The 10,374-nt window shown below is 32.1% G+C and overlaps 1 long non-coding RNA gene across 1 annotated transcript; it reads right to left on the bottom strand.

Moving 5' to 3' along the window:
- On the bottom strand, positions 1–3,210 carry LOC109135714 (uncharacterized). The gene is made up of 3 exons (XR_007269984.2): positions 2,854–3,210; positions 994–1,056; positions 1–205 (listed from the first exon to the last, which is right to left on the bottom strand). It is a non-coding gene; the product is annotated as an uncharacterized LOC109135714 (long non-coding RNA).
- Positions 3,211–10,374: the final 7,164 nt, after the last annotated feature.

Raw genomic sequence — 10,374 nt, 5'->3', positions numbered from 1 at the left:
TTTAGAGGAAAAATTATAATTATTATTATATGTAATAAAAGTAATTACAATATAAATCAAAATCTGTGAATAATTTACAACCTTACTTAAATAAATAATAACAAAAAATCTATCTAATACATTAGAAAGAATTCATTTCTTCTTCAATATTACAAATTTTCAATCTTCAACCTTTCCAAAGTCATCCTATCAAACCCAAGCAAACCTGCAAAAGAAAAAAAATCACAATTAGTACACTATTTATTATACTAAAGTCATAAATATCCTCACATACTATTTCAACATGCTCAAATCAGAAATAGTTCATTATGTTGTATACAGAAATATAGATGCTAAAATACAGAAATATATATTAACAAAAATATAGATACTACCGAATTAGATGATAAAACATGCTCAAATGTTCAACACTAGAAATTGAAGGGATTCAGTCGCCAACAATACACACCAACAGATTCAGTCAGATGATCTATACTAAACGAAAAACAGCAAAAATTACAAAGATAAATAAAGAGTTAGCCTACGATAAATATACACAAAAAACCTTAAAATCAAAACGTGAGTTATTATGTTGTATCCAATGAATGTAAATCTTTTTAAGTACTAAACTGGTGATCCTAAAAGAAGAATAAACTCATTTAGCTAGATACTCCTACCAACTGCGATTAGGAACTCATAAAAGAAAGATACAGAAGAAACTGATAAATCTGGCAATCACCAACTGATGGACAATCAAACATTAATTATGGGATTCACCAGAGGCAGTGCCTCAACCTTCAGTATCAGTTCCACCAGGCAAGCTGGAGATACAAATTTTACAGGACACATTCATTAACCAATTTATAGGCATTACATGCCAAATGATGCCCATAATAACGAGGCAAAGTTTATTCAGCCATAAAACCACTTTCAGATGAGATTCAATTCATCCGTCCAAACCAACATGATAAAACTCACAAACATGAGAAGATAAGATTTCAGTACAGCACTTACGAAACAGATCTACTTTGATGAAGACTCACTCTGCTTCTTTGGTGCAGGCTTCAGAAGAGGATCCTATATTAAAATAGATGAGAGAAAAATGAACTTCATTTGGACTACGATCATAAGCATCAGAGAATTGACAGCTAAGGAGTAAATAGATTAGTTAATCATATATGGATGCAATACCATTGATTAAACGCAAAAGAAGGGTGCTGTTCTATTCAACTAACTCAGCTTGAATCGATCTAGACTTATCTAAAATTATCGATCTAAAATTATCATAAGCATCAGAGAATTGACAGCTAAGGAGTAAGATATGTTTCCTACAGAGAGAGAGCTGCAGGGTTGTATTCAGGTTTACCTTTCGCCTTTGCACAGGTTCTCTTCCTACTATTTGTTTAGTTTTATTCCAATTTCCAGCTGCTTGCTGAAGTTTATCATTTATGTGCTCAATTGCTCATCTGGGATTGTGTTAATAAGGGTGTAGTATAAAAGTGAGGATGAAAGTGATGTTTCTACTTTCTAGCTTTATAGAGAATGTTCATCAAGACTATAAAATATGAATGCTCTTGTGTGTTTGAAATCTGCTATTACTTGTTCTTAGTCCGCGATTCATATACTTTCACATAAATCATGAATTTCAGCTTTTATGTGAATTAATGCTCTGACAAGCCTTGCATATAAAACTATATGTGGTGTTTAATGGAATTGTATGGTCAAATTCTAAAATGTTTAGACTAGCAATTAATATTTCCTTGATCAGAACTATAAAATGCCAAGAGTGTTGCACTCAGGCATGTTATTTGAAGATTCAGTTGTAACTCTGAGAGCAAAATGCATGAATGTTGCTACTGGTATAACCATATTTTGGTCTCAGACAGATCACTTCATTTATCTTAAGGCCCTAAAGAATTAGAACCTACACTTCACTAACCCTCCACTTTCCTCAATGAATGACTGCATAGCCAACCCAAAGAGCTCCTCTACTTCTTAATTTACAACAACCAAGTATGATTGACAACAATATAACAAAGCAACACGCACGCCCTGCCAGTTCCTCGGCGGCTCTCGATTCGGCCAATTTAGCACAGTTTCTCCAAGACCTCTTAGCAAAGAAAGATGCACTAATATGAAATACCTAATGCAACAAAAACAAATTCTGATACATTTGTCCTAACTGAAACAAAAACATACATTTCACATTGCATTTCACCTAAACTTGCAGAATAATGAAACAAGCAAAAAAAAGAATTAAGCGCTAACGTATATAGAAACACAACAGAATAATAATTAAGAAAGTAAGAAAAGTGAAAGGGGGAAGGAAACCTGGAGAGGGGTTGAAGGAGGGAAGGGTCAAAATGGTCATTCCAACCGCAATCAATGAGAAAATTGAAGCCATCAATGGAAACAAGGTAAGAAAGTGGGTTTTCATGGTATACGCCACACAGTGGAGTCACTTGTACCGATGTTCCCACGAACCCAAAGCCCCACCAACCCGAACCCCCACACAAGCCGGAAAGCACCACCATCCCCGAACAACCCCACGAACAGACCCACCCAAACCAAAACAACAAATCCAAAAACCCAAACCCAAACAACAGCGAAAACGAACATCTAAAAAGGAAAACTGAAAACAAAAATTCAAAAACTGAAAATTTACAACCAAAAATGAAAATTCACAAAACGAAAATTAAGAAACTGAAAATTTAAAAAGCGAAAATTAAAAAATTGAAAATTGGAAAACGGAAATCCAAAAACAGAAATTCAGAAACGAAACTTGAAAAATGAAAATCCAAAAACCGAGAATTCAAAAACTGAAAATCCAAAAATGAAAATTCAAACGACAATTAAAAATAAAATAAAATATACCTGATAAAGAAGCGGCGGTGATACTTGAAGACGGCGATGATGCTCAGAGAGAGAAGCGGCGATGACGCGAGAGAAATAACGAAATACCAGATCTGAGGAAAATGAATAGTTTGAGGGAGAATTGAGTGAGAGAGAGAGGATTTTAATTCTTAGTTAGGCCAATTGGACGGTTTGGTCGATTGGTTTGGTAAGACCAATAAAATAGCGTCCGCCAAACGGACACCAATTTAATTAACGGACGCTAATTAGTGTCCGTTTTTGTAAACGGACGTTAATTAGCGTCGGTTTACAATAACGGACGCTAAAAAACAAGAAAGCAGACGCTAATCTGCGTCTGTTATATATCAGACGCTAATTTTGAATTTACCGTCCAATTGTACTTCGGACGCTAAATGCAGACGCTAAAAAGGCGGATTCTTGTTGTGTTAAACCCTCCCACTTTGATCACCGATTGTGCAATTTAGATCTATAAATTTTAATTAGAGTAAATGACCCCTAATATTTTGTTCAATGATTAATATTCACCCCATGTTTATAAAAGGTTTAAAGATCTAAGAAAAAATTATAATAATTGTATTACATATAACTATACCTTTACCTACCAAAAATATGCATACTTACATTCCCACCTTTCTTCGCTATCATAATGTTAACTTTCACCAAATAAATTTAACGACAATCTTTCATATGGCAAGTTAAGCTCTTCCTCTTTTACAAATTATGCAACTTAGACCCGAAATTTTAGTCAGCATAGATTGACAACCCCCCCCCCCCCCCACACACATGCACACACATGCACACACATTTTGTTCAATGCTCAATATGATTTAACCCAATTTTATTATATGAACATTTAATATATTCATTTCTTTTTTGTAGAAGATCAATTAACAAATAATATTTTATGGATTATATAATTGTAAGACATAATTATACTTTTACCCATGAAAATATGTATAATATACATAATACACTTTCCAAGTGTTTCCTCTCTGCAACATGAACTCTCACCCTAAAAATTTATGGTCATCTTTCATGATATTTTTCATGATTTTCGTGATTGATAATGTATCATATGATTCACCATATCATAAATGCTTTAAAATTTAGGGTGCGTTCTCTCAACCTGAATTCTCCTAAACCTAACTGAACTTCTCTTCACCAAAATACACTTAACATTGAAGTACGTGATGCATCCATACTTGAATTCCTATATACGATCATTGTATGAACTTTCGGTGTTGTACTATGATTCTGTAACCCCAAAAATATGATCATATATAGGAATTCGGTAAAGTACATTTCATTCATTCAAAGGTTTTTGCGTTCGTTAGTTACTGTATCACGTCTTGATGGTAATACTTTGTTAAACAATATATAGAAACTTTTAGGCATATTATGTTGTGTTTAGTTCTCGATATTGCAACTGCATATTACATAACCTAGAATTTTTTATAGCAATTCTTTTTCATATTATTATACCCACGATTTATTTACAGATGATGAAGTATAGGACAACCACTCAATATCGTTATCAAAACTGATATGCAATTACTATCATTTCTAAAATATACTTATCTTATTGGAAAGGAATGATATATTCTAAGGGTTGTTTATTATTTTACACTTGATTTATGGAATAGGAATGTGAAGATAAAAAAGCAATAAATTATGAAATGTTGACACAAAATTTTTCTGGAATGGGGTAATAGACTGATAATGAAGCAACAAAATATGAATGATTCACCAAATGATGCAGAGATTTATACAATTGTAATAACTTAATCAATGCCTCATATAATGTGAAAGCATATGTATTAATTTGACTAATGGGAAAAAATTGAGTACTAATATAGTTATGCATGCATATCTCACAATACCATTTATTATAAATTTGTAAATACTCAATTTAGAAGGTGCATTAGAGTGTATAGGAGTGTATACCAAGTCCTAAATGCAGCCTAATCTATAAAGTTAACTGAATTAGATGATAACGTAGGAACCGATCCGAACTAATTGGAACTGAACTAGACTATTTACAACCAAACTGAACAGAATCGAACTAAATTGAAAATAAGTTTGGGAGAATATACCCTAATTATATTAAGTTTTATTGCACAACCATCTATTTACATTCTTAGATTTATACCTTCCATTTTTATTGTAATTTTTTGTAGATCTAATTTACTTCAACAGTATAACTAATTTCCACGAATTTTTCTCTCTCTTGATCTACCTAATTACAAATTGTTTTGCTTATCACTGTAGAAAGCCGATATTAGTTAATTTCTTCTTGTTGTGAATTGTGATTCCTACAATCACATTTCAACCTCCATTGATAATTGCCAAACAAAATCAAGCAATGGGATTAATGTCCTTCAAATTAGGGGAGAGATTTGATTATTGATCAGAAGATGATATTGATGTTTACACTGATTCAAATTTGGAAAATTTATCAATCGTAGTATTATATGTTTGATAAAACTAAAGTCAACCTTATCAATGGTTGAGATCTATCAATTACAATAGCTATAATGCTATAGTGATACTTGTTTCTATTTTCTCTTCTCTCTTTTATTATCTGTTATATCAATTACAATAGCTCGACCTTTGTTCCACAAAAGTTCAAAACCAAAAGTGCAAAAGTTGGTCTACAAATCTCGAGGATTAAGGGCGGATCCAGGAATTTGAATGAGGAGTAGCGTAATATTTATTGTGATAGTACCCGTTACAAAAAAAAAACCATTGAAGTACAAATAAAGTGCTTGTTTGGTCCAACATCTGAAGTAGCTTTTTCCAAAATTTTAGTTTTCACATAAACTTGTATTTTCACAATTCACAACAGAATTATACAAAAAAAAAAAAAATAACAATTCACAACAGAATTATAAAAATAGAATCACAATTCACTACAGAAGTATTAAAAAAAAAAATCAAAATTCACAACATTACAATTCTTGCCTATAGGTCTACAAATTTGGGTCCTTTTTTTTCCTCACTTCAAATACAAAAACAGTAACTATTTTTTCCCCTTAATAAGTACCGTACTTTTAATTATGATTTTAAGAAATTATAATGATCTTTAAGGATATGTTAGTCAAGTCCACTTTTCTATTAATGGATAACAATTAATATAGACTTTTGTAAATTTATTTCTAGTTGTCCATCATATTACTTTTAGATATTCTAGAAAATGATAATCTAGTTTGTAAATATTTGCCGTCATTGCAAATCTAATTCATTAATCTAATAGGAGTATTGGAAGTATAGTTTTGATTCCTCTTAATATCTTTTCTCTTTCTCCAAATTATATTTTTTCTCTCTCCTTACTATCAAGCACTAATGAAGCTTTAATGGAGAGTTCCTCCATAAAGTGACATCTTTAGCACCTCATTTCTTTCTTTCTCTTTGTGCTGTCGGCCAAATTTGTGAAAAGTTGGTGGGAAAGTTTAATCTTTTATTTCTAGAGGTTGGAGCTATATTTTTGTATCTCATCTCCCGCCACCCGCCGTTAAACCTGAAAATTTGAAACTAAACCAAAAAGAACAGACCCAATACAAGGAAGCTCAAGATTAGCCAAAATAATTAATTTTCATTGTCATATCCTCAATTATTAACCACCCTCATTCTTTCATGTTACAGAAAATGCTATGAAACCAATCCAACCTTTTCCATCTCTCTCGATTTGTAACTAAGTTTTCCTTTTTCTTTTTGTTCAGATTATTAGATTAAGAAAACCCAAAATTGGGTCCAACCCTCCTTCGACAATCTGTCCTTCTGCTCTTCTGCTCTATCGTTGTTCATCGGAAGCACCAATGCACCACATGAAGGTGGAATAGAAGGCAAAGGTAAGCCGACCACCGGTGGATTCAGAGTGTACTGTGTTGGAGAGATTGGTGGATTTTTTTTGCTCGGAATTATTAATTGTGGCTTATAAAATAAACCAACATAATTCCTTAACATTAGCTTCAATATATATAGTGCAAGTTATAATTCGAAGGAATTGATTTTGATCCATAAAGTTTCCTAATTTTGATCCATTCTAATATCAATCTAATCGCATGATTGAGGCCATCATGAAGATTGATTGACCGAATATTCTCAACTAGGTATTACATGTGGGAAACTTTATGTAATTTTCCTATAATTCAGCCATTCAAATTGATCCTAGTATCAATTAACACGGTAATTACATGATTTACTTCCTAAATCAAATTACAGCGTAATTAGTGCAATCGTAGTGAACTAACACGCAACACAATTGAGAGTCCACGTGGACAATCTCTTTGAAAATAGTTTGTATACTACTAATTGGCATTCAATTTGATTCTGAATCTTACTGGTTTCCTAATTTAGTTCATCTCAAATCAATTATATGTGTGATTAAGGGAAGGGATTATTCTTTGATTTCACTACTGCCACGTGGACCATCTAATTGAGCTTCGAATGATTTTGAACAATAGAGCATGCCACATGGGCAGGAAAGCTCTAACTGAACGACACGTGGCCTGAAGGAGTATTCTTTATATATATAGTATTAGAAAGCAAGAATATGAATTACTTGACATACCTTTAGTATATGATCCTAATTATCATCAATTAGATTTGATATGCATATTTAAATTTACTTTAGCATCAATTGTTAAATTAGCATAAATAAATAAGCTGATTTTTTTTACATCATCACCAATATATATGAAATGTTTATATATCATCACTTATTAATAGATCACCTATATGACTTGTACATCATCACCCATGAAAAAACGTTCCATATATGTAATCTTTAGAAACCATAAAAAACATGATTAGCACAACAACATGAACATATGATGTATCTTGTACATCTCTCATAATACTTCAGATATTACTTCCATTATAAAAAAAAGAAATTATTAATAATTCTATAGATTGTACACCATACAAAATCACGAAATAAGATTATTGATAATGATTCATTAATAGTGCAAAGTTCACAAATCATATAAAGTATACATTATCCTGATATGAAACCACTTTAGGAAATATATTATGAAAAATACATTAGCTCATTACCATATAAATGTGAGCCTTAGACCCTCAAATTTAAGAGTTATGAAAGTGATCTAAGGGTAGAAATCTATTCTCATATAATTAAGTATTATCACATAACTATGGTATTCTCACATGAGCCAATATATATATATATATATATATATGTGTGTGTGTGTGTGTGTGTGAAAAGAATAAACTTACTTGTATTACATTAAGTGAATCCAATACATATTTAGAACATATATAGCAGCCAAAGCTAAATATATGAGGTAACCTTCTCTTCAAAAAAAAAAGCTAACTATATGAGGTAACATATGCGTTTTAGTTGGACTAAATAATAAGCTATATGAAAGTATTAGCTAGCTAAGATATAGTTACAACAATACTAAGATTTCTTATAACAACTTGGTAATAATTGACAGCATCATTCTCGACATTTTATAGGCCTTAGGTTAGAGCAGATCAAGGTCGATACAATCAGGCCACACATAAGGCATAATTGATCAATCTATATAAAAGTTCAAATAAAACAAACATGAAAAAATCATATAACACTGCTAATAATTAAATCAGAAAAAAATATAATATGACAAAGTATACATTTATTCACAATCATATAATCAGTAGATGACCTACATTAGGGTAAACGATAATACTTGATACCCCCATATATCTAAAATGATTTATCTACAAATGTTTTATTTGTTTCACAAAAGTCATTTGTTGTCTAAAATGCAACTATTTCCAATAACATTGACCCAGATTGTAAACGCCTTCGCTTGACTAATGCAATCTCTGCATTTGGGATGTACCCCACCTATAAATCCACTCTTATAATCCTGTCAACTTCAAAAAACAATGGCCCAGACTGAAAGCCTTTACTTGAGTAATGCAAACTCTGCGGCCAAGATATCTCCACCTCCCTCCCTCCCCCCTCTCCCGGCCCCATAAGAACTATACCAAGGACGGAAACATACGGAGTGTCCAGAATTCGGATCACACTAAATTCAAAGTCCAAAATTCTAAGCAAGTTTCTACTGAGAAATCAAAGAATTTTGCATAGACCATTCAAGAGAGATGCATAATAACCACAAGATTCATGGCTACTTCAAAAGCATTCAGAAAATACTGATCTAACACGCTTTCTAAGATTCAACTTAGCTTCATCAGCTGAACAAATGCATAGAATGATATATTATCTACGAAATGAACTGTGCAAAATTTCAGCCATGAATTTACTTGCTACATTGCCCCATTATCAAACTTGAATTTTTTATATCTTTTTTTTGGGAGATTTATTTTTTGTGATATGAAGTGCAAGGAAATGTGTGGGTGACCACTATTTATACCAAAGAAACGTACACCCTGCATATGACAATGGTGATTGACTATGACAATTCAAAAATCCATAAATCAGGCAATTTTGATAAAGTTACCAATAATTAGTTAGGATTCCCTTTGATTTTGTTTCTACAAATGATATTTCGATGAAGGTAAGCCAAATTATTTTACAATTACCATTGATTGATTGATAAAATTATTTTATTAACATGTTTGAATTCGAATATAACCAATAATTGTTTCCTTAATCATATAGATTACGTATCAATTACAATCCGTGAATTACGTCAACATATACTACTAATTAGCATTCAATTTGATTTTGAATCTTACTGATTTTCTAATTTAGTTCATATCAAATCAATTATATACGTGATTAAGGGAAGGGATTATTCTTTGATTCCCTTGCCACGTGGACCATCTAATTGAGCTTTTTGCGCCACGTGGCATGAATGATTCTTCTTTGGAAAAATTGACAATAGAAATCTGAACTTTGGATAATAATTTTTAAAAGGTCTGAACTATTGATTAACCTGTGTAGGTCCCAACTTTAGGGGGTCTTCACTTTTCTTGTCTTTCTACTATTTTTAAAAGTTTTTGTAGCTACTATTCTTGTCTTTCTAACTCCTTCGAGGAGTTTGAGATGCCAAATTTCCTAGTAAATTTGATTGAGTTGAGTTTGGTTGTTTGGAGAAGGGCAATTAGGGGATAGGTGCTCCCGAGTCCAGGCTATTGTGCATATGCTATGTGCTTTTCAACCATTAACATTTGCTAGCTATCCTACCTACCGCGTCAAGAAATACTTGCATCCATGGTAGGCGTGTCGCGCACCTAACAAAAATAAATAACCTAACTAATCCTCCTACCTATGTAGTAGGGTAAGTCAGAGTCGATCCCACAAAGAGAAAGTTGTTCTATGATTAGCCCTTAAATAATGGTAAGACTAAAGGAGATTAATAACAATGATCGTCAAAAACTATACTAATCAACATATAAATAAAAGACTCTACAGTTAAGTATCCCCACTAGCATGAAGTAATACAAAATAATTTCTACCCCAAATTAATAAATTAAATGTTCACAAGGAAAAGTACACCCTATAAAGTACCATAAACCTCTCCCGAGTATCTATGGCTTCTCTAATAT

Source organism: Beta vulgaris, chromosome 9, assembly GCF_026745355.1.
Source record: "Beta vulgaris subsp. vulgaris cultivar EL10 chromosome 9, EL10.2, whole genome shotgun sequence".
Classification (NCBI taxonomy): Eukaryota; Viridiplantae; Streptophyta; class Magnoliopsida; order Caryophyllales; family Amaranthaceae; genus Beta; species Beta vulgaris.
Note: the sequence above shows the minus strand (reverse complement) of the source record. Positions and strands in the feature narration are given on the sequence as shown.